Consider the following 24,727-nt stretch of genomic DNA (forward strand, 5'->3'; position numbering starts at 1 on the left):
ATATATATATATATATATATATATATATATATATATATATATATATATAATTTTTAAGAATAGTTTTGTTTTAATTAATTTTATTTCATTCCATTTATTATATTTTATTTTTTAATTAATGCATGGAAACCATAATAATAATAATAATAATAATAATAAATTTAATCCTTGTGCGTTGGCATTACTTCTCATTGGTAAATAGCAAAGTAGCCCGTCTATAACTATGTAAAATTTTACTGTAATATAAACATATTTTTATTGTTATAGTGCCCAGATCTCCAAGGTTTCCTATTTCAGGTGTTGTGTCCTCTGGATGTCCGGAGTCTGATGAAGGAGACTGTAAAAAAAAAAAAAGAAGAGAAAAAAAAAGCCTGATTGAATTGCATGTCCTGGTGAATAATATTAACCTACAGAGGCCGAGATAAGGACAGAAGTGCATGTTCTGGTTATCTAAAACATAAATCATTCATTCTATTTGTTTTTGAATCTATTCAGTTTCAATTGCTGATGTTTCAGTGTAAAAATATGCCCCAAAAACCCAGTGTAACAAAACAACAATATGGAAGTATAGAGTGCTATATTGATTCAGAAACTTTAACCAAGAGTGTATAGAGTACACACAGAGTCTTACTCCTGTTAGGTTTCATTTGATTTGTTTGGATATCTTGCTGTGCTTTTTGACTTGATGCGAGTTGGCCTTTGTGAACCTGAGTGTTTGTCCAACTGTAAATAACTGAAGTTCATTTAAACAGGCAAGGTCATGTTTTCAGAGCTGTACTGTATTTCTCTGGTTGATTTTCTTGTCGGGTTTCGTTTTAATCACACAATAATTGAGTAGAAACAGAGAATGATATCAGACTTTTACTGGAAGAGTTTTCATGCAGAAACATGAAACAGATGCAGGGCTATGGGAACTGTTTTTCTTTTTCTTGTTTCTTTATCCAATCCTTTCCATTTTCTTTTCTCGATTTCTCCATTTTCTCTTCATTTACTTTTTGTTTTCCTCTTCTGCTTCCTTTTCATCCTTTCCTTTCTGCTTGCTCCTCTACTGTGCCTTTCCTCCTCCTTCCAAACATTTCCATTTTCTTTTCTTCCTCTCGTTTCTTTCCTTCTTGTTCCTCCTTTCCTCTAATTATTTTCCTTTCCTTTCTTCTCTTTTTCCTTCCTACTCCTTTCCACCTCTATCAACTCCAGTCCCTTTCTTTCTTTTCCATTTTCCTCTTCCCATTTTTCTTACCTTTCTGCTACTTTGTGCTTTTTCTCCCACTCCTATCCGTTCTCTCGTCTCTTCCTTTTTCTATCTTCTTCCGATTCTTTCGAAGGTATTTGACGTTGTGTGTGTGTGTATACGCGTGTTTTGCAGTAACTGAACTGATATCGTGAACCTCTCACCTGCAGAATAATAATTCTGTCCTGTTCTTTTCCCCCGTCAGAACAAGAATATTTCGGTTAAAATGGAAAAGAAGAAATGGGAGGAGGTCGTAGTCAAACAGCAGGAGGAGGACGAGGAGAACGTGACCCCTGACATAGACGAGAACGGTTTCGGCGGCATGGGGCGAGATCAGGAGCGGGTGAAAGATCGTCTGCTGAAGAACACCTACTCCAAGAAGAGCAAACGAGTGAGTCTCTCATCTCTTATGCAGGAAAAGTGATAGCTTGATGCTCAAAACCCAGGTGATCTTATACCTGTTCCTGAGTGTTGACCGGATTGATGTGGCATCACAGCATGCTGTTAATGACCAAGAACAACAAATATAACCATCTCTGGCTTCCTGTATGCATTTTCTCTCTTTCTTGTTTTGGTTTATTTGTAGCTTTTCTTGATAGTTATAGTACAGACAGAACAAGATGAGGAGGTTTGAAACAGAGAAAATGGGATCGGAAAATGTCACTCAATCAACAAAGCATGCACATATTTAGTTTTCTATTTTTGGTCTGTTTTATGTGTTTATTGATTGGGTGTGTAGGGTGTAATTGTGGTTTGTAGTTCTGTGATTTGAAAGGAAGCCAGTCTGACTTGGTCTCGGTTCGTTAGGGAATTTTACAGTTTTACTGCTAAATAACTTCCCCAGTTATTCTCCACTCTTGTGAATTGGGATAACAAGTTCTTTGTCCAGATGTCAAACAGCCAGTGCACAGAGTTGAATCATTTGAGCACAGCTGTCTGACGCTCCGGTGTGCTGTGTTTCAGCATTGCACCTAGAATGCTGTTTTTATTTATTTTTTATTATTCTTGTGTAAGTGGAAAGACAAGTGGGTTTTGATTATTTTCAATTGAGTTTTCACATGTTTATAGACATTGTTTGATCTTATTATGATGTTCATGTAGTTGTTTTGGTGGGATTTCTTCATATACAGTACATTTTCAAAATTGTTCATTCAAATATTTCGGTCGTGTATTGGTAAGTCATGTGGTTTCGTTGTGCTCAGATTATTTCACATATCCCAGAACTGATTGTGATTTATTGAAAGTTCTATTTCTTGAGGTCACTTTTGGTCTTTTTTCCTCTAATTGAGAAAAGACTTCTCCATCACTGCAGCCCAATGCATATAAAGCATCTTCTCTCCAGGTGGGGTCTCTGTCTGATCACAGGCCTTTGTGCGTTCACTCTCACTGGCAGCGTGTTTAAAGCCCGTGTGGGCGTCTATCAGACACTCATACACCCGCTGGCAGCTCCGTTTCCCTCTCTGATCAGAAATAATGGGGAAAATAGAAACCCACTTTCATACCGCTGTAATTGCAGAGCGGAAGGCGCTCCACAAAGCAGCCATCTGGACTGTGTGTTGTGTGTTGTGAGATGCAGAGAGACACACACAGCACGTCTCTGATCAGCGTGTCGGGCTTTTGATGCACAGCTCGGCTTGATTTCTGTCTCTGAACAGCCCGTGATCACACTTAAACGCAGATTCATCAGAGCATTTAAATATTAACTTTTTCTCTCGGTGATCTGTGAAGTATTGCCATCGAGTCTTAGACACTTAACCTCGAGTTACTCCGTCCTCTCTGTAATTACTGGAAGCTTCTGCTTGAGTTACAAAAGCACCAGCTAAAGGGCAAATCAGATTAGAAACAAGTGTGTAACGTTACACAATCTTCTTAAAGCTAAAGTGTGTCATTTTTCTTTTCTGCAGAGACAACTAGAAGTAAGCCATTTGTAGGTTGATTCTTTCACAAAAAAAAAACAAACAAACAAACAAAAAAAAAAACATGAGTTGTGCAACATAATAGCACACTTAGTTTGCAATATGACTGAATTATGTTTTCCCCAACTTTAACTAGTTTTTCTCAGGCCTTGTTATTAAAAAAAAAAAATGAATAATTGCTGATAGAATGATTTCTGAATATCTTATTCTTAATGAGTGGTGTATTTTAATACAATTAAATAAAACATATTGAACAAGATGTGAAGCAACACTGCATGAGATATTAAAGATGCAATCTCTGAAAACAAGGCGTAATACACCGCATGCATAATTATTATGCACATAGATATTCTGAAGATATTTCCAAACCACATCAATCTTAATAACTATTATTAATTTTGCATTTAATAATTTATGAGTGGTATGTAATTGTCTGTAAAGGCTGGACGTGAAAAACTCCTTTTATTCAGGTGTGCAGTAGTATTTAATTTATATATATATATATATCTCAAAGATGTATTTTCTCAGTTTATTGATTTGCATGTAGATATTGAATAGTGCATGAAGAAACTGCTAGCGCATTGTGATCTGAGGCTGAAACAAACATGAATCAATGCCTCTCAAACTTTAAAGAGAGAAACACACGGTTGCTCTGCTTCATTTGAGCTTGAAGGATACTTCACTTACTGCACATTACTATTGACAGAACATCCCAGAGTAGTGCACAGAAAATTGAGGATAACCTTGAATGCACACACAGCAATGCACAGCTCTCATATTTGGGACTGATTTTTGTACCAGGTTGATTAGCTCGTTCTCCTGGATTGCTTACTCAAGGTATTTCTGGCATTTTAAGCCGAGATTGGTTTAATATTGCACAGCCCCCTTTACGATGGATGCCCTACAGAATGTGACACATTCTCCAAACGCTCACTTTGTCTAATAGCAGCTGAGAGACTGAAAGGGCGAGCTGTAATTTCGCCCAGCCTCAGATGTCTGACGATAGGGGTTTGCTCAGAACTTGCAAGGTTGTGAATTAGCCGCCCGGCCTGTATTCACCAACCAGAAACTATGACGGATGGAGTCTGAGAAAGGAGAAGTCTGCATATTTGAAGTACTGCGCACTGCTCAGTCTGATATGAGATGATTTCTCATAGTTACGCAACAGAACGAGCGCTGAGAAATGCAGAAGACCGAAGTGTGAAAAGTCGTCTGTAGATGAACCGCTGAATAAAGAGGTTAGGGTTGGCACGCTGAGTGCACTTTCGTCCTGTTCTTTACACTTCCATTCCTTTAGCAGGTTTGATGCATGTGTGTTATGCTGAACTGAGACTTGGTGTTTCTATATGTGTATTATAGTCAAGAATGAAAACCAGGCAAGGGATAGAGATATAAATATGTGATATAGGACATCTGTATAGTGCCTGCCATAGTTAAGACTATGAATCTGTCTCTTCTCATCTGTGTTAAATTCAGTGTCGCCTCACCTTATTAAATAGAAAAATAAAATTTACCATTATAATTTAAAACTCATTTGAACTATTTTATTAAAATGCATGCATGTGCACATACATATTGCATATTACAAATGCTTTCCTTGTAATAATAATAGAATTATTACATTATTTACAATTGTTTTAAAAAAACCTTGTTCTCTCTCTCTCTCTCTTTGTCTCTGTCTCTGCTCTCTCTCTGTCTCTGTTCTCTCTCTCTCTCTCTCTCTCTCTTTGTGTCTCTCTCTCTCTCTCTCTCTTTCTCTGTTCTCTCTCTCTCTCTCTCTCTCTCTCTCTGCTCTTTTGTCATTGTTATGTTTGTTTTGACAGGCCCACTTAGGGGTAAGAAAACCGACAGTGTTGTGAGACCCGCTCTGACAGACTGGGTTACCAGCCAGCGTGTGTGTGTGTGTGTCTTAAGGTTTTACGTTCCTTCTGAGTTGTGTTCCTTTGACCTAGTAAAGCTGCTTTCAGATGCATTTAAGATGATTATCACTTTAAACCAATCAGATTAAACTCATTCCATGAAGCTTAACCTGCTCATAAGCACTGATCTGGGGTCAATTTCCTACAGCCCACCCTTACATAACACAGAAATGCCAAACCATCAGCACCTTCTGTCTGTTCCTTACCAGAGACTTCTATGTTTTGCTTAGTGTGTGCTTTTGGCCAGTGTGTGTGTTGTACAGCACTGCGCCCTGCTGCTGAGGACAGGAAGTGCATATGTGAAATGTGTGGGAAGGTTAGTATATGAACATCTTTCAGTCTTTTAAGGGTCTGGTGGTGTTTTTAGGCCGCTAGGGGGCACTGTGTCTTCACGTTAGGAATCAGTGTACTGCAGAAGCAGGAAATGGTGGTGTCCTTTTGTGTTGTAGGCGTAAGGAAATCTAGCACTCCAGCTAGTCAGCAAGCACACGTTGTCTTCAGAAGAACTAATAAGAATGCAGTTTTAGATAAATGTTAAATTGATGTTTATTTTTTAAAATGTGCATGGAAATGCAGATTCAGTGAGGGGAAATTGTAAAGGTGTGTGTTCACGCGTGTTCATCCGGACCTGAGTGTGATGTCACTTTTATGAGCTCGAGGGACAATAGATGGGCTGAAGGGGATTACGGCTGCTTTGACAACTGCCCTGCCCTTTCCCTCTCTCCTCCCCTTCTCTTTTCTTCCCGTCCTCTATCTCCTCCCCTCTCGCCAGCCTCCGAAGCGTGTCGTGTACATGTCAAACAATGTGGCATCTGTCATTTGCCGAACAAAAGGGCCGCAGACTGATAGCCCACAAACAATAGCTCCAGAGCTCCCCGGAGGTTCACCGGGCAGAGGGGGCGTATCGCTGCTTCTGTCCCAGGGGAAAGAGCCCCCAGATGGGGCCGAGGCGGTGACGAAGGCCCCTTGGCATACTGTGAATGCTGGAAGGTTAGGCCCGGCTCTGGTGGGAGCTTCGCATTGTGGTTTTGTCCAACTAGCAATGGCGGCCAAGCGAGCAGGCTGCAGCTAAGCTGATTACCGAGAGAGCAAGAAGCGGCGTGTGTGGCGGCACGATTGCCAGACGGGAGGAGGAGGTGGGAGGAAGGGATATAGATTCGGGTTAAAGTGTTAAATATGTGGTAAGACCTCATCTGAGGCGAAGGCGACATGTTGGATATGTGTGAGTGGATGGATGCGTGGATGTGTGTGTGTGTGTGTGTGTGTTGAGCTGCATGTGTTAATCCGTCTGTGTGTGTGTGTGTGTGGTTCATGCCAGGAGATCACTGAATAGATTTGTTGTCTTGTTTTGCAGCTCTCTTAGGGTCTGTCACTGTTAAGTTGAGTTTTTAGATGCTGGCGTGTTTAAAGGTGACCCTTTTCTGATTTGTGTATTTGTGTGTGTGTGTGTGTGTGTGTGTGTGTGTGTGTGTGTGTGTAGCACATGAGTGTTTGTGTGATCGATGCACGTTCCAAAACACTAGCTGCCTTTCAAACACAGCTTTCGTCTGTGGTGATGTTTTAGGGTGGTACAAAAGTGTCAAAATGTTGTATTATACAGTACATGCAGGAAGGTTTCACAACACACTTGATATGCATTCATCATGAACCATTATATGAAAGCTACAGTGAGTTTGTTACAAGACAGATATTTAAAGCAATAAATGGATATAAACCGTGTACCACATAATATTTCAGGTATTTCAGGTATGTAAATATTCAGTATGTAAATAGGACTAAATTAAACACTGTTTACTGTTAAAGTGAGTTCTTCTACTTCTACTAAAAAAAAAACTATTTGGCTTTCAACAGATTTATGAATAAGACTGTGAAGATACCGTCCAACTCACATTCTCCAGTAAAAGTTGAGTTTAAGACGCATGCAATCTATAGCAATGACATCAACTGACAAAAATAAACAGGTATTTTCTGAGTTTGGAGTCATTTGTTACGGTTTTATACACCTTGTCATCATAATTCAAATGCATTTAGTTTTATTGACCATGATATTATTGTTGATAATTGTTGAGAGCTGGCCACTATGGGGTGATTTAAAAATAAATGTCAGGGGCTTTTCTATGTATTAAAACATCCTGGAGCAATGTATTACGGTTACATTATGTATATAAATCACATTTCCCCCCCCAAAAAAAAATATTAAGCACCACATGTTTTTTCATCATTGATAATAATAAGAAATAAATCTTGAGCATGATGCTGAAAATTCAGCTCCGCATCCCAGAAATACAATGTTATACACAAGTAGAATAAAATAGAAACGCGTCATTTCAATTGCAAAATGTTTCCAGTATTCTGTATTTTTAAAATGTAGCTTTGGTGAGCATTAGAGACTTCTTTCAACAACAACAGAAATGAAATGCTAGTCTGTAAACGCAAGTATAGTTCATTTGAGTGCTTTAACACCAAGCTCTCCATCCTCCCTTTTCTGTCTTCAGCAGATCAAATCATGATTTCTTCTTTTCTCAATGCAAATTCAATGCAAGTTTAGGTGACATGATTCACCGTTGTCTATGGATCTGCTTTGGCCGGTGATGCAGCTAATCGAGCGAGGAATCGTCTCTCATGTCATGGCTCCTCTGACACGTCTGGTCTTCGGAGGCCGAGGGCTCACTGTACTTGTTCCTCGCTCGGCGAATGAGGGCGACCTGCCTGCTCCCCCGCCAGCACTCGGCAGCATTGATTAGGGATAATTGGAGGGAGTCAAAAGCCGAGAAGTGTCACTAAATAAATTTGGCTGTGCTAATTGCAGATTCCTCTGGATGTGGGAGAAACACTTAGCCGCAGGCTCTGACAATGCAGGATTAATTGGCCCCCTTCAATGAACATAATTAGAGCGATTGTTAAGAGATAAAGAAAAGGTTTAACGAGCACGGCTGCGCTGTCAAAGGGAACATCACACTCTTTATGCTTCACTTCTCTCTCTCTTTTTTCTTCTCACAGTATTTCTTGCTCTCTCCCTGATAAGATTTTTTTTTTATATTTTGATATAGACTAGCGTCGCTCTCTCTTAATTAAAAAGGGAAATGCATAATTATGTGTCAATTTGTAGCTCATTATTAGTTTATTAACGAAACCGAGTTAATGTATTATGCACATATCAATGTAACTTTTCTTTTTTATATATTTTTCTGTGCAGGCTTTTTGCGCATAGGGAATTGCAGATGAATTTGAGCACATTTGATTTATTTATTTATTTTTGTCAACCAAACATGATGCGTGTAGTGTATTCCAGTCATCATAAATGAGACTGAGAAATTGCAGGGATATTATCCACCATACTTGTCAACACACAAGCTACAAACCAGTGTGGTTATAATTATAATAATGAATTCAAATGATATGATGGTAGATACCAGTTTATAGCTGCAGCCAGTATAGTGGACTGTGTTTTAAAGCTATAATAATAACTGGAAGCTTTGAGCTATAAAGTGTTATCGCTGGGGTTGGTTGCTTGTAGTTGTAAGCATGCATTATTTATTTATTTATTTTGGAATGTTTTAACAACATACTTTCTTAACTTCATATTTTTTAATTAATAATGATTTGTATGTCTTTTTCCACCCCCATGTTGTGTTCTGGTTCGACCCAGGGAGAATTTTCTATGGCATTGCACTGAAACTTGATCAATTTGCTTACAAGAGGTATAACAACTTACCAAAGAAAAAATTAAAACATTTCTATATTATTACAGAATGTAGCATACAGTTTTTTTTTTTTTTTTATCAACTTCAGCTAGCAGAAGGTTTTATTTTTATTTTGTATTTATTTATTTGTTTTTACTCAAAAACGGAGGTGCATAAGCTCAGGTCAATGAACAAATTTAGATCAGCTCCAAAAAGCAATACAAACCTGTTTCATTGAGGGGAAAAAAATTGACAAAAATAAATCCCAAGATTTGATACTAATATATATATAAGTTATTCACAGAGAGTTTTTGAATGGGAACAGTCCTGAGTTTGCAGGATTTTTAGCACAGCGCTAGGGTTATGAAATGATCTGTATTCTGTTTGCTTCCTCAATTCAAATTCAGAAATTGAAGCTTTTTATTTTCCCCAAGGTATTCCCAAATCATTTCTAAATCCTCATTTCAACCCTGCCATTTTTTATCATTATTATTCTTTTTTTTGTTTTTATCCTTATCTTTTGTGAATCACTCTGCGCAACAAAGTTACATTTAAATGTGCTTTATAAATAAATGAATTTTACGTTGCTGTCAGCTTTCCCATTGTACAGTAGATGCTGCATCTGGTCGCTGCTCATTTGCATACAGCGGGTGCTCTTCTCAAATCAGTGCAAGTGTGAAGAGTCCTTTACGTGTGTTATGGCTCTGATGACCTTAGTGAGGAGGACACTTTATGTCTTTGTGTAGCGTTGATTAATAGACCAGCGTATTGCTTGTTTACAGTGTTTATCTATCAGTTCATAACGTCAGTGCCTCACCTCACTGCTTCAGTGCATCGAGTTAATTTGCTTTAATTTCATTATCTGTGCCTATGTTGGCCATCTGTTGGCTTTGGTTTAGAATCTCTCATCAGCTACTTTTTTATTTGCACTTTGCAGAGTTAAATATGCCGCATGAGACACGCACCTTTGCCTGAGCTCCTGCGATGCATTTCAAGAAACTGTGAAAAGAGCGAGAAGCAGAAACCTAGCGGTGTTTCCATGGACACCGAGCCCAAGACCTCTCCCCATTGGTCTGCCACTGAGCACGAGCAGTTGGCCTCGGTGTCAGACTCCTCTTGACAGCCTGCCTCCAGGTGAAAAGCATTGTGGGGGATGAAGTCCTTGACCTCTGACCTTCATGGCTTGATAAAGAGTGCTGGCCTTCTGGTAGATATGAGGGAAGATCGCCCGAGGAGCGCTTACGCCTGTGGGAGACAATTTTGATGTACGATTTCCCGAATGAAAGAGTGGGGAAGGATAGGTTATGGCTGAAACAGAACAGGTAGATGTGCGCCCTCTTGGCTGTCAGCGTCTATACAGCAGTCGCCTGTAGCACACAAAACCCACAAGATACACACAAAGAGGAGTTCCTCTATTTTATCTTTTACTGGCAGGTCGTTGTTTCTCATATCGAATGGCCCTCTATATATCTAGTGGATAAATGAAACTTGTATTTTTTTTTTGCTGAATGCACTACTGTTCAGAGGTTTAGTGTTGGTAAGATGGGGCTTTTGAATGTTTTTTAAAGAAATCTCTTATGCTTACCAAGGGAGGCTGCAATGATATATATATATATATATATATATATATATATATATATATATATATATATATATATATATATATATATATATATATATATATATATATATATATATATATATAAAGTTACAAATAAATAAAATATTGAAATGTAGTGAATAATTGAAAAATATTATTAAAATTTGTACATTTTAAATGTAATATGCTGGTTTAAGAAACATTTCTTATTCTCAGTATTGAATATAGTTGTGCTGCTTAATATTTTTAACAGTAATGCATTTCTCAATGCGTGCAGAGGTTAAAAGAACACTTTTTATTTGACTTTACTGTCACTATTGAAAAGTTTAGTGCATCCTCGCTGTATAAAAAAAAAAAAAAAAAAAAAAGAAAATCATACTGACCACAAAATGTTGAAAGGCAGTGTACATTTTATTGTAACCAGTGCAATATATTAAATAAAAAGAATTGTATAGTGGTGTGAATAATTAATATAGTTCAAACACTTATCATTAAATTAGAATTGTGAATTGAAATTAGATATAGAATTAAGATTTAAAATTATAAATTATAAATTCACGCAGGGATCAACTGTAAACAAAAAAAGACTTAAATTAAGCATATGGTCAGGTTCTCCTATGGTACTGGTTTTCATCAATTTATTTATTTTTTTTTTTGCTGTTTTGTTTCGTAGTGGTTCTAGTAAGATTATTTATGCTGGAATTTGCATTGATCCCATATGTTATCAACATGACTGTGTATATTGCTGTTTTTTATGGAAAACGAAATGGGCAGTTTATAAAGTTGTGTAATGCTCTTGCTTCTTCAGAAAGCAAATCTTATGAGCTGCGTGTATTATTCTGTATTGCATGTAAGATGTTCACGATTCTTTCCTCATTAATGGATCACAGATTTCCACTGCGTGTCATGTAGTAGTGTGACCCTCCAGCATCAGCGATGGTTTCACATCTTTGTGCTCCTCTCATATGACCTCCTCAGGCTGAGGTTGTGGCTTCCAGATTAACTGCAGTATTTATGAACCTGGCCTGTCTAATAGCAGACTAGAAGGAGGGAAATATAGCTCACTTAGCAGGATTACTGGATGCAATTGGGCCCCAAAGGCCTTCTTTACTGCCTGCTGTAAATGTTCCCTCTGAGAGCTGGACAGGTTTGGGATTGATCGCCGTTAAGGAGAAAGTCGATCTGTTTCCTGTGTTCCATCAAGAACGTCAGTGACGGATGCTTCTCGGGAGAAGGGGACACTTTATCCTCCAAATGCCAGTATGAGACATCCACCCATCGTCTCTGGAGTGATGGAAAGCTGGGAAACTGTGTTTCCTCCTCTCGCTCTCTGCAAAATATTGCTGAAGTGCCGGCTCAGTGGCTGACACTGAGGACAGAGATGAATCGAGAGACACGACCTTCCCGTGCATTTCCATTCTCCGCAGACAGGTATTTTCAGTAAGGAGCTCTGCTTGTGTCCTGGGAGACGACTCCTGTTCCTCTGGGCCTGAGGGGAATATCTCAAGAGGGATCTCTGGCACAGCAGTGCCTCCTCCTGTGAGCACGGTGAGCTTTCTGGAAGAAAATCTAGGTGTGAATTGATTGAAATAGGCTTGTTAAACATTGGCAAACAAGGAAGACTCAGTATAATCTACAGAACTACTTGCACATTTTATAATTTTAAACATGTAGATGCATGCAGTTTTCTTCCATTGAAGCTTGTGAGATTCTTTATGTAGGAATCACACACACTGTTTGTTCACACCGCTGGTGATTTGCTGCAAGAAAGTCAGATTGAAGCGACTTAAGTGACCGCTATAGGCTAGAAACCAACACTATGGCAATTTACGTAACCATATATACTATAGAGCAAATCTCAATAGTCTGTTTTTTAAACTTTACACAACTTTTGTCACAGGTTTATTTGTATTATCAGTAAAAAAATAATGTAAGTAAAGCAGAAGTGTTCTTTTTTATTATTAGGAAAATCACTTGTTAGCATTACGAGTTAGCTTAGCATCCACCAGCTTTTCTTTGATCCCATTAACGAGATAGCATAAGTTATCAAAATGCTTTGATAGAGAGATGATTAGTAGTATTGGAAATGAACCCGGGATTGTTTGTGATGACGTGCTTCTACAGCAATAAACAAAGATTTGGAAACAGGAAGGCAAGGGTTGCTTAATAAATCATGGTAGGGCTGCTAGCACAGGTCGCTAAAGTCGGTGTCAAAGTAGGTTTTCCCCCATTGACATCAGTTTACGCAAACCAGCAGATGTATGCACACACACGCTGCTCTTTCCCATTTGTTTTGGCTAGTTTTCATTAGTGTCTTCCAGGCCAGAGGGAGCACGTCCAGAGCAGGCCACAATAGTCCTGATGATGACAGATCAAACTTCACTGAGCCAGAGAACAAGTGTGTGGTCTGGCCTCAGTAACAGGGTCACTTAACCTGTGTGTGTGTGTGTGTGTGTGTGTGTTTGCGCGCATGAACGCATAAGCCCAGGAAAAGGAAAACAGACCCCACTGTTATCCTAATAGATGAAGAGGCAATAAATTAGGTTTTGAGAATCTCCAGACAGAGTTTTTCCGCTTCCGTTTAGCTGACATCATTGCTTTGAGAGTGTGAGGCGACTGCACTTGAGCTGCTCAGAGAATATAGTGTGACCCGAGGTCAAGATCATGGCCCAGTTAGGCACGAACACAAACACACGGTGGGTTTCCTCCCTCCATCCTCAAGCTTCTGTTGCCTGTTGGTCCTCCTAATGCACCACTGTCAAGATTACTGCTCGCTATCTCCTGCAAAAGTAGTTAAATAATAATAATTGCACTTTTTTTGTGTAGAAACACAGTCATTACCATGGTATTCATGATTTCCATCTACAGTAAAATCATAATTAAAATATCCTTTAAAAAAAGTAATGTGCATTGCAGTACAGTAATGTTAATGCCATGGTATTCAATATTTAATGAAGTGTTTTTTTGTTTTTTTTTTACAAAAAAATTGAACTAAAGTGGCTATTTATTTATTGGCTGTACTTTTGTGCACTTTGTTAAACTCTTGTCTTTTAGTTTTTTCTTTGCTTTTTGTTTTTCTTTGTTTTACTTTTTTGTCTTTTTAGAAATTATTTTGTTTTCATCTTAGTAGTAGTAGTAGTAGTTGTATAGTATAGGATATATAATTGTATTTATTTTTTTATTGTTATGACAGTAGTGGAAGTGGAAGTAAATTGTGTGTGTGTGTGTGTGTGTAAATAAAAAAAAATCCCTGTTATTGACTGATTGATTGAAACTATAGTAACTTTGGTCATTTGGCAAGGGAGATTTTGTTCTGTATGTTTGTGTCATCAGGTGGTATTTGTGTGGATTACAGCACATTTACACCAGAATGACAGGGAGAGTGTTTTATGTCTGCGTCCATGCTTAGAAATAGCGCGCCATGTGTCAGTGTTTTGACAGATTATGCAGCTTTAAATCCGGGTCATGTTACCACATATGTAGTGTATCCCAGCATGCAATGTAGAATGCTGTCACGCCTGCCATTTTTTTTTTTTTTTTGTCTCCAGATTACATTCGCAAATGCCGCCTGATGTTTCAGACATCATCACAGTGAAGTTAATTTGCTCTGTTGATGTCTGCCTGAGCTTGATGATTCAGTGCTGGATGAAAAGTACCAGACTCTGGAAAGACAGCCAGGATTGGAGCATTAGTGTAAATTCTCAAAATTCTAGGCTGAATATTTGACATTTGGACACATGCGTATATAAAATCTGGATGGTATTTCAACACGACATCACAAAGAAATCAGGAAATACGAGTATTTGTGTCTTACTAAACACAAACACACATTCTCCCTCAGTCTGATGCAATCCCAGGTCCATACCTCTAGTATTTCACGCCGTGCAATAGTAGAAACATTGCACATGTTCTTATATTTGTATTGGTTTTGTGGTCAAACTATGCAAGCCTGGCAGCTGCGAGATCTAAAGTCAGCATCATAAATGTGTAAGTTCAACAATTCAGTGACTCACTTGTTAAGTTTTTGAAAGAATGAGTGAGATTGAGTAAATGACTCCGTGATTCAACTCGTAAAGGCTTGGTCACTTGTTGTCCCCTACTGGTTTGATTTATGTAACATGAAGAGGAAAAAAAAAATAGTGGTTGCTTAAGCACAACAAAAATGATATTTTAAAACTTTTTATCATTTCAGCCAGTGCGCTGCTCACTCCTACTAATATTTTTCTTCAAAAAAAGCTGGCGACTTTGAATAGTTATTAAAAGTAATTAAAAAACGAGAATATGGATATGAGTCTACTGATAACTAGATTTGGTTTTTATTATTATTATTTGAAGAGCTGAATTCATGGTTGGTTTTAAATGGAACATTTCAAATATTCAGGAGAACAGATTAGGAACAGTGCAAGAATTAACACCCCTGTAGCCACATCTTAGGTGATAACTGTGTCTGATTTAATTAAAGGGATATGTGGCATCTCGAGTGTCCTGTTTAGAACTGTAGCTTTTAATCAGCTGTCATTGTGTAGTGTGAATATCACATCTTTGTGAAGGGCGATAACAGGTTGTAAAGTTCTAATAAAAATAGTAGTGGAATTGTTTTTCATCTCGTGGGTTATGATCCATTCAGCAACTGGGTTTAATGTCCTGTTTATATTCAACAATTGAGAAAGCTGTCTAAAAGTACCATGGTAATGTAATGTTGATTAGATATGTAAATAGGACAGGTATTCTTGAAAATAGCTTAGATTGCATTAATGTGAATTTCAGAATATGTACCTGTACACCTCTATTTAGAAGTTTGTTAGATCATTTGTTATTAATTTTAGTTTTTTAATGTTTTTGTAAAAAAAAGGCTCTTATGCCAAACGAAGTCTACATTTATTCAATCAATAATGCATTAAAAACAATACTGTGCAATAGCATTACAATTTAAAATAAGTATGTTCTATGTGAACATTTTATAATGTATTTCTCTTTTTTTTTTCTGAATTTTAGTACTGAATTGCCTCGATACTTCAGAAATCAATGTAATATGATGATTTCTTATTATTAGTGTTGAAAACAGGAATATCTTACTCTTATTGCATTATAAATCAATTTAATGCACCCTTGCTAAATAAGAGTTTTAATTTCTAAAAAAAAAAAAAAAAAAAAAAACTTTAGGTTTATTATGCAATATCATGGCAGATTAATTTCAGTCCTATACTATTAACATGTGATTTAATGTATTATAGTGGTGCCACCAAATGTTTTGTTATTAATTTTCAATAAACATCTGCACTACTATTTTGTTAGTGTTAATAGAAGTGTCTTTGACTAAATGAACAGCCTTTGCCATCAGCTAGTTTGTGTCCGTTTTCAAAGTCCAGTGTATTTTGAATGGATTTTACCTGTCACGGTGGGATTTATGCTTCGGTCTCACTGCCTCTAACAGCCAGATCTCAGCAGGTGTAGTATTATTGTCTTGATGGAGCCAATTTACACCGCAGCCATTTTAACAGCTCACTCTTGTAGCAAGCCGTGCACATTACAAATGAACGCTGAAACGTTTGTTTAGCACCAGATGTTTCTGCACTAGCCCGGGGGCCTTTTTGTCTCTGTAAAGATTTTAAAGCTGAGGTTTTGCCTTGCAAATGAGCAAACCAAGTGGGCTGCATCACAAAGACGCCTTATTTGAATTTGCCCCATTAGTTTTCATAACATCTTGCAAAACACGTTTCTTCTTTCAAGTTTCGAGCTGAACATTTTGTTACGAGTGAAGGTGGGAAAAACGGCGTCTGCTGCCACATTAGGAATGTTGACAAACAAACATTCTGGGCTTTTTTTGTGTTATCCGTGTTTTCGAAAGTGTTTCTCTTTCGTTCTGCTTTATTTCGTAATTGCAGAGGGAGAGTTGCATCGTGGGAAGCAGCAGGGTGACGGTGTATTTTAGGTAAACACTTGGGGCGACATGTGGTCTAGATGTCACATGTGTGTGTCTGTGTGTACTTGGGTGTATTGGCGAGGCCTGCGGTGCCCCCCGAGACGGTTGGTGGCAGAGAGATGACGAGAGCTCATGTTTAAGCCCATGTGTCATCTTTGTGCCTCGGTCTCCAATGCATATGGCTGGGGAGTGTAAAATAGGACTGGGGCGTACAGACAGACAGACAGACAGACAGGCCCATAGGGACCACTAATCTACCCCTTTCATTAACCCATGGGCCCCGAGGGACCTGGGGTCAGTGGGTAAAGACAGCACTGAACATGATATAAGCCCATATGGGTCCATCTTTCAAAAGCACTTAGTATGTGCAGATCTGTTCTGTGGAAGGAATAAGGGTGAATCTGATTGGTTGGAGGCAGGTGTTGAGCTCCAGTCACTGATTTCAATGCTGAAATGAAACATGCATGAAACTATCATTGTTGACGTTTATTTCAGCCTGATTTCTCTGCAACAGTGTAACACCATTTCCTTAAATGTCTATGAACACTTTACGAAAGGTTGATGGAGCCAATTATATGCTAGCATTAGTTAATGCAATAGCTAACATGTAATAAACATGAAAAATACTTGCATAATTGCATGTTTACATATATTTCTAAATTTATTCATAAACATTGTGTAATGTATTTAATTTAAACATTTACTTTATAAATAATCATTAATTTAACTTGGTTTATTTATTTGCAGTTGCTACTTTCTAGGTTGATGTCACCTTAGCTCCTGAAGTGTTCACTTACTTTTCACAGTATAGTCAATTTCTGATGGAATAAAATCAAGCTTTGCTTTTTTTCTTGATTGAATATCTTCCTTTTCTCTGATATTTGTCACATTATGTAAATAAAATGAGTTGCGAATGCCATTTCTTGTTGGCAGTCTGTTCTGAAATGCGAGACCACTGCTATTATTAGCTTTATGTTGGTGTCTGTGAACTATTTGCACATACGGCACTTATTTGACAGCCTGACTTTAATGAACTTCTGCTTTTGTTTGCTTTGAATTCCATCTGTGTAAGTGATTTCCACTCACAGCATAATGCAACGTTTTTTCTCTTGCCCTCTAGGGTGATCGAGTACGCAAATCGCTCGCCGTAGAACCGCATTTGTGTAAATTTGCCTCTATGCAACCCCCATCTTACTGGAAAGCATGGGATGCATGTTGGGGGTTTGAGCCTTGTGTAATACGTTTGGCCACATAATGTGGACATCAATCACACTGAGCTATGAACAATGCACAGTGATGATAGACGTTTAATGGATACTCTGGGACTCATTGTAATAAAAGCAGGAACCCATTTAGTGTATAAAGCGCTGTGTCCTTGGAATACAGTGCAGCCCACGAGGGTTGTTTAGGTTAGTGTGACCGGGAAGGAGGAGGTCACATGGTGATGAGATGATAGGGAAGGCTGATGATGTCATCACAGAGATACTTGATGTACTTGATTCTGGCCAATCACAGCCGTTCTGTGATCAAATGTTTTTGTGTAATGTGTCTTAAACTGTCACAGGCATAATACTTGAGGTATAGCGAGATAATAGCATTGAAGAATATATCGAATTGGCTTTTTTGTTGTTGTTGTTGTTGTAAGTTTTAGTTAACAATAGCAAGACTTTGTCCCACATAGTTTTTTGATTTTCAAATTTTGGCTTATGCAAAAATTAACCACCAAAATGTACGAAAATGGGGATTGCCATTTGGCAGTGTTGTTGGAATTTTTAGCAAGAACATTTTCAATTGATCAGAAGATTACTATTTCAAATAAATGCTGTTCTTTATCAAAGGACCTTGTCATGAAGGAACTCTTCAAAGTTTCCAGCAAAAGACGTTTTTATGATTGATAAAACTAAGACATTTTTCTTGTGCACCAAATCAACATATTAGAAAACTGTTGAAAATGTAACTTTGGAATAAACTATAGAATCTTGAAAGAAGAAATTAATTGATTTTTAACTTCAGTTGATTACTGTTTTCACTGTATTTTTGGTCAAATAAACAGTCAAGAGACTTATTTTAAAAGCATTTGCTTTTGAGCAGAAGTGCATTAGAGCACCACAAGTACCTGGTATGTCACAGATCTGATTCTTAAAATGTTCTTCTGGTCTGTGTCAGTGTTATATAGTGCAAGAGACAGGTGGCGCTATTCTGCGGCAGGATACAAAGCCTTAAATCTCCCAGACTCCCGCCCTTTCCTCCCTCGCTCAATCCGCCGCTCCCCAAGCAGCTGCCGCCTCTGCTGAGACAGGAGCAAATGAGAGCAGATGAATCCGTTTGGCCCCTGGCCCTGCTGTGGCCCTGCCATGCTCCAAGCGCTCTGCTCTGCTCTGGGGCAGCTCGGGGATAATGAGCCTGGAGATTGAGCCACTGTAGAGGTGCCACTGTCACCCGCCCTCTCTCTCTCTCTCTCTCTCTATGTGCCTCTCGCATCGTTCCCTCTTTGTCTCTCTTTCACTCTGGCTTTGGGTTAATAGAGGTGAGGCTCCTCTAGTGCGGGACACTTTTTCCAGCAAATTAGGGGAAGGATCTGTGTCCCCAGAGCCTGCCCTCGGTTACGCTCTCCCATCCCGCCCCTCACCATCAGAGAGCTTTCATCCGAAAGGGGAGGGGGGTGCGTTCCAGACTTGGCCGGGGGGTAATGAGGACTGACAGGGCTTGATTCCCGAGCAGGGACTGAGAGAAAACCGCTGACAGGTGAAGACCAGAGTGAGAGATAGAGAGAGAGAGAGAGAGAGGGACTGGTGCGGATGAGATAAAGTGCACGAGAGAAGAGATGGAGTGGAAGGAGGGCGAGGTGGAGGTGAAACTCTCGTGCTAATGGAGGTGGGACTTGTGGCGGCTCAGGGGCTCTTGGCTGGAGACGGCAGGCCCTTTGAGGTTAGACAGGATCAAAAGAGTACAATAACAAAACAGAGACTTCACGCCTGCAACAGGGCTTTCACCTTCAGAGCGGGGATGCTCATATTGACCGATAACCGACCGGAAGAATTAACACAATCAGTATTTTTCAAAGTAAAGCAGTTTTTCTAAATATTTCAAAATAGGCTATGCTAAACATCGAAAATAAAATTGCATATTTGAAAAAAAATAAATAAATAGTTGCCTATGAGTCGCATTTTACGGTGACCAAGAGGGGGCATGTTTGGTTCACATAATTTTGTCATGTTCCCACGAGTTATTATGTCGTGGCGTGAAATTATCATTTTATGGAGGTAATGACAACCTTATGTCGTGGCCACGTGACGTCACTGTGTTGAGGAACCAGATATTTTTCTCATGGCCACAAGTTTAATTCGGAAACAAACCTGCATGACCATAGCACAATTTAAAAAAGTTTCAATTTTTATTTTAACATTTGTATATTATTATTATTATTATTATTATTTCAACTTGTTATGGCTATATTTTTATAATTATTTCATTTAAATATAATATTTCATTATTTCCCCTTTCAATTTGTGTATCGCTTTACCTAATTAACGTTCTGTAAGCTAGTATTTGCTACTGTAAACGCCTGACGATTATGACATGAAATTAAATTTAAAGTAAATTTAAAGTAAATTAAGTTAATTAAATTAAAATTTAATTAAATTTATGCATTTAGAAGTCGCTTTTTATCCAAAGCGACTTATAGTGCATTCAGGCTATTCATTTTTACCTATCATGTGTTCCCGGGGGAATCAAACCCCCAACCTTGCGCTTGATATGGCAACGCTCTACCAGTTGAGCTTCAGGAACACTATGAAGTTTTGATTTCGATTATTTATGCCCGTGTGTGATGATAGACGTGAATGATTAATTCCTCAATGAAAGACTATAATATTTATAATTATTAATTTGCAAAAAGGAAAATAAATGTCACATCATGTGGCCACAACATAAGGATGTCAATACCTCGACAAAATGATCTCGTGGCCACAATATATCACGTTCCCATGAGATATGATGTTTTTTATTTATTTTATTTCAGTTCCCCTCACGCCATTTCAAATCCTTTCAATTCAACAATATTCATAACAAAACATGTTTTAAATAATGTGCTGTGATCCAGTAATCCCAGGGTTATTTATTATGTATGGTAATTTGACCTCATGTTGTAGTTGAATTCCCTAAATGTCTTTGAGAGAAAACTAACAGGGAAATGGTGTCTTTTACAGATCCTTAAAGTCTACATGCTTGACCTTGCACCATTTCTAAACAAGACATGAATCTGTAACTAGAAAATGCACAAACAGAGGAATACTAAAGTGCATTTGAAACCCTTTGCATGATTGGTCTCTCAGGGGGAGACCTGCAAAACCTTCAGCTAGCTGCGTTCATGAAGCCTCGGATAAATCCATTTTATTTGAAGGAAGGTCTCACGAAACACACAAGGTGTATCCAAAAAAAATTCTCGATGGTGCAATCGCAAAATCAGACTTCTGTTTCCACATCAGTGAAGATGGTGTTTTTGAAAACATTAATTTTCATTCTGTGTTCTGTAAACAAATCAAAACCATATTTTGGCACACCACACACACTTGCTTTTACAAGTATTCACACCAGCAATTCCATGATTCTCTTAGCAGCCCTGCAGATTACGTCGAGATAGCGGGATTGATTAGCTTGTCAGCTTTTCTGACAGAATCGAGCCCCTGTCTTGACTCCGGCAAATTACTCTGACTTGATTAGGCCCACCTGCAGCTCTTTTTTCTGAAAATCTTCAACATTAGCGCCAGCGTCGCACCTATCACTCCGCTGCTTTTCGCTTCTGACCTCAACTGAATGGTAAATCATTGCACCAATCATCCAGTGCTGGTGCCGTGTTGTTCCAGCGCTGGCTCAGTATTGGCTCTGGTAATTAAATGGGGCTTGCGTGTGTCCTCTGGGAGAATTGACTGGGAAACGATGACCAGGTGGTGGCAGAATGCAGGACCTGTCAGACTAGCTGATGACCGTTTTAATTCTGCTCTGCCTTGGGCTATAATTGATATTTAGCAGAAAGGTTAATTGTTGCAGTGATCTGTTTAAATTAGAGTAGAGATCTGGAGACCAGGGCCAAGACCTGCAAGCCACTGGGGAGTTGCTCGAGTAACACACACATACCATTGCTCATACTTATGCACACAAACTGGGACTAGATCACACACACACACACACACTTGCATTTTTAAAACGGACTGTTCATTTAGTTCATCAATCAACACTGTTCTGGCTGAGTTGCAAGAAAATCTAAACATTTAAATACATTGTGTGTGTGTAAAAATATTTATGCAAAATCTTAATATTTATAAATAATTTGTACAAAGTAAATGTTTTCTAGTAAACATATTGCTATAATTACTAATCTTTAGCAAAAAATAATTTGCATATTGCATTGGGGATGGGAATTTTATTATTATTATTATTATTATGCAATGTGCATGTATTTTTTAGCAGACCCCATAAATAAAAATAACTAGTGATGTGCATAATATTTATACTTGGTTAATTGTAGGAGGTTTTTTCAGATTGAAACAAGACGAAGGTCAGTGAATGTCATTTCCAGGTGAGCTGTGGCTCTTTTGCATGCATTCAAATCAGTGGATCTTCAAATGCAGACCAAACAGGAAGTTTTGGGAGCATCCCTAAGCTCCACGACCAATCAGAATGCAGGAACACATAAAGCTGCCTTTCTCTGTTTGCAGCAAAAACATCACCTTCACCTGCCCTCCACACACACTTTGGGTTTTCACGTGTTAATGCTCCGGGTGCACCAGATGAAAGTGGTGAAGATGAAAATGCACACAAATTTCCACACACTTTTTTGGATGTCAGGTCTAAGCAGGTCAAAGCAAACAGATGAAAGAATCACCTTTCAGATTTGCTTTGTTGTCTTTGGATTAGTATATTGTATAAAACTCTTTAAAGTCTTCCTGTTGTCTTGTAGTGTCCATGTCCATCCCAACAAAGACATTGTTTTGCTGACATAATGTCTCTGCTTGAGGACACAAGAGTGCATCATTTCACACTGGTGCTCCAAACATGTGTGAAGAGCTGGGTTTTCTACATCATGTGTTATTGTAAGGTTACAACAGCCATACAAAGCTCTCGTCCTAATTCTAAAGTCTTCTTTTTCTTTGTTCTATCTAGTCCTTGAGTCTTCTGAGCCAGGCTGGGAAGAAAACGGAGGAGACTGAGGTGAACACAGCCCCCAGGAGCAGCTCCAAAGATCGGCTCAGTGAGGTCAGCACAAAGATGCGTGTCATTATGATGCTAGTATTCATTAAATCCAATAGGAGAAGCCTTTAACAGACACATTTGTAGACACAGGCAGACGTCTCATTCAATTAGAAATGCATTCAAGTGTTCCTACATGTGCATACACATATAAATTCATTCTTACCGTTGTTTAATCTCATGCCCTTGCTTGGCTTTTTTTTTACATCAGCTTAGACTATAGAATTTATTTGGTATTTTAATTTAAACTCACTTCGGTTATTGAGAGATATAAACTGTATTTCTATAGATGTATAATTCTAATTTGTATTAATAGTATTTGAATATAATACTATAATATAAAATGGTATTGTATTTATTACAATTTTATGATATAATATAGGTAGCATATATATATATATATATATATATATATATATATATATATATATAATTTTTTTTGTTTGTTTTTTTTTGTGTATTTTGGCCTAAATTTAGAAGAAAAAAAATGCAAATGTATTGATTGAATCATATTTTCGGTATGAAAATGTTTGCACACTGGTTTTATGATTATATTATATTATATTATATTATATTATCTCAGTGAGAAGTTAGAAATTGTGAGTACATTTATTTAGCCTTAAATCCTTACCCAGAAATCAAAAGGAAAAGTCACTGGGCCTTCAAATAATTTTGCGGACAGTGGAGGTCATGAAAGTTTAAGAATCACTGATCTAATGTGTTTTCATAAGATGTTGGTGTGCATTAACCCACGGTCAGCTCAGTGCATTTTTATCAAAAGTGTCTGCAGAAAAGATCCCCTGCATTTGGCTGGAGCCGTTTCTTACTAATGCAGAGAAAACGTATTGGTAGGGTGTTGGTTAGAGCCTGAATGAAGAAGTAATGTGATTGAGAGAGGGGTAATGAGAATTTGTGTCTAATTCTCCTGAGACTAGCTGAAGACGCGTCCCTAACTAACGCCTGTCAAACGCTTGTCCGAAATCCCCAGCAAATTGGTTCGGATGGATCCGTAATACGGAGACGACGAGGCTACGCGCCTCAGCGAGCCGAGGATGAAGGGAGGAGAAGATGATGAAAAGAATAAAATGTTTTTAATGAAGAGATTAAATGTGATGCTTAGGCTGTTAAAGATTCGGAGGGAAATTTCTGTTTTCGCTTTCCCCCTCCCACCGCCATCATTTATGAATTTGTGCAAAAGGCTGTTTTTCATGAAAAAGTCAGAGAGGGAGAGCGAGGAAGAGAGAGAAGCGAGCTCGAGGCAGATAAAAGCGTGATCCAGGCTGACAGTTTTGACAGCAAAAAGCGACAGAACAACGGGCAGACAGAGAGAAGGAGGGAGGGCTGAAAGACTGCAGAAAATTGCAGACTGTAATGGCTGACAGTGCCAGATATGACATTTCCCTCTAATCCCCTGCCAAAGAAATGGTGCTAAAATGCAGAGCGCCATATCCGTGTCATCTGTAGGCCTATCTGTCCATCTCGGAGCGAGAGAAAGACACAGACAGCCGGAGATCCACCGAACCCGTTCCTTCCCGTCCCGCCGCGCTAACGCTAGCTTTGTAAACAGGATCATCTTTCATCACTGTCACGTCGTTAAATGGTGTAAAAAATCTTCTCTTGTGATTCGCCATACATGCTAATTTTCTTTGCATACCAAATACGCTTTTCATACCCACTTCAAAGACGCTAAGGCGTGTGCGCCGCCAGCTAACGATCTCTGCGCTTCAGAGGCCGGATAGAACTGGATTTCTTTTTTTGGCGCTGAAGGAAATGGAAACAAACGAGGGGGATGGCAGTGTCTCAAAGAACTGGGGGCAGGAGTGCAGTGATTTAAAGTCAGCCGATGTGGGGGCTTGCCATTTTAGCGACGTGCATTTGCTAAGATCTTAGATTTTACGGAATGCATCCAATTGTTTAGCAAGACTTCGGTTCTTGTGAAGATTGTACAGTGTGCTAATGATTTAATCAGGATAGTCCGACAAAACTCTTTCATTCGACTGGAATGAAAACGAGACTGCTCTCTAAGGCTACATGCAGATCACAGATGAATATGGTTCAAATTTTTATTTGCACGCTCAAATGTGACACAGATCTAGTTTTTGGATGACTGTCTGTACAGTGACATTTTCAATTCCGATCTGGACCTCTTTCAAATGTGGAAATCACTCAGATTTGTATGTGATGCTTTAACAGTATGATCTTGATGTCA

General features: G+C 38.5%; 1 pseudogene; it reads left to right on the plus strand.

Moving 5' to 3' along the window:
* LOC113048764 (autism susceptibility gene 2 protein homolog) overlaps positions 1–24,727 on the plus strand; it is a 246,532-nt pseudogene that overhangs the window by 48,206 nt on the left and 173,599 nt on the right.

Source organism: Carassius auratus, chromosome 30 (genome assembly GCF_003368295.1).
Source record: "Carassius auratus strain Wakin chromosome 30, ASM336829v1, whole genome shotgun sequence".
Taxonomy (NCBI): domain Eukaryota; kingdom Metazoa; phylum Chordata; class Actinopteri; order Cypriniformes; family Cyprinidae; genus Carassius; species Carassius auratus.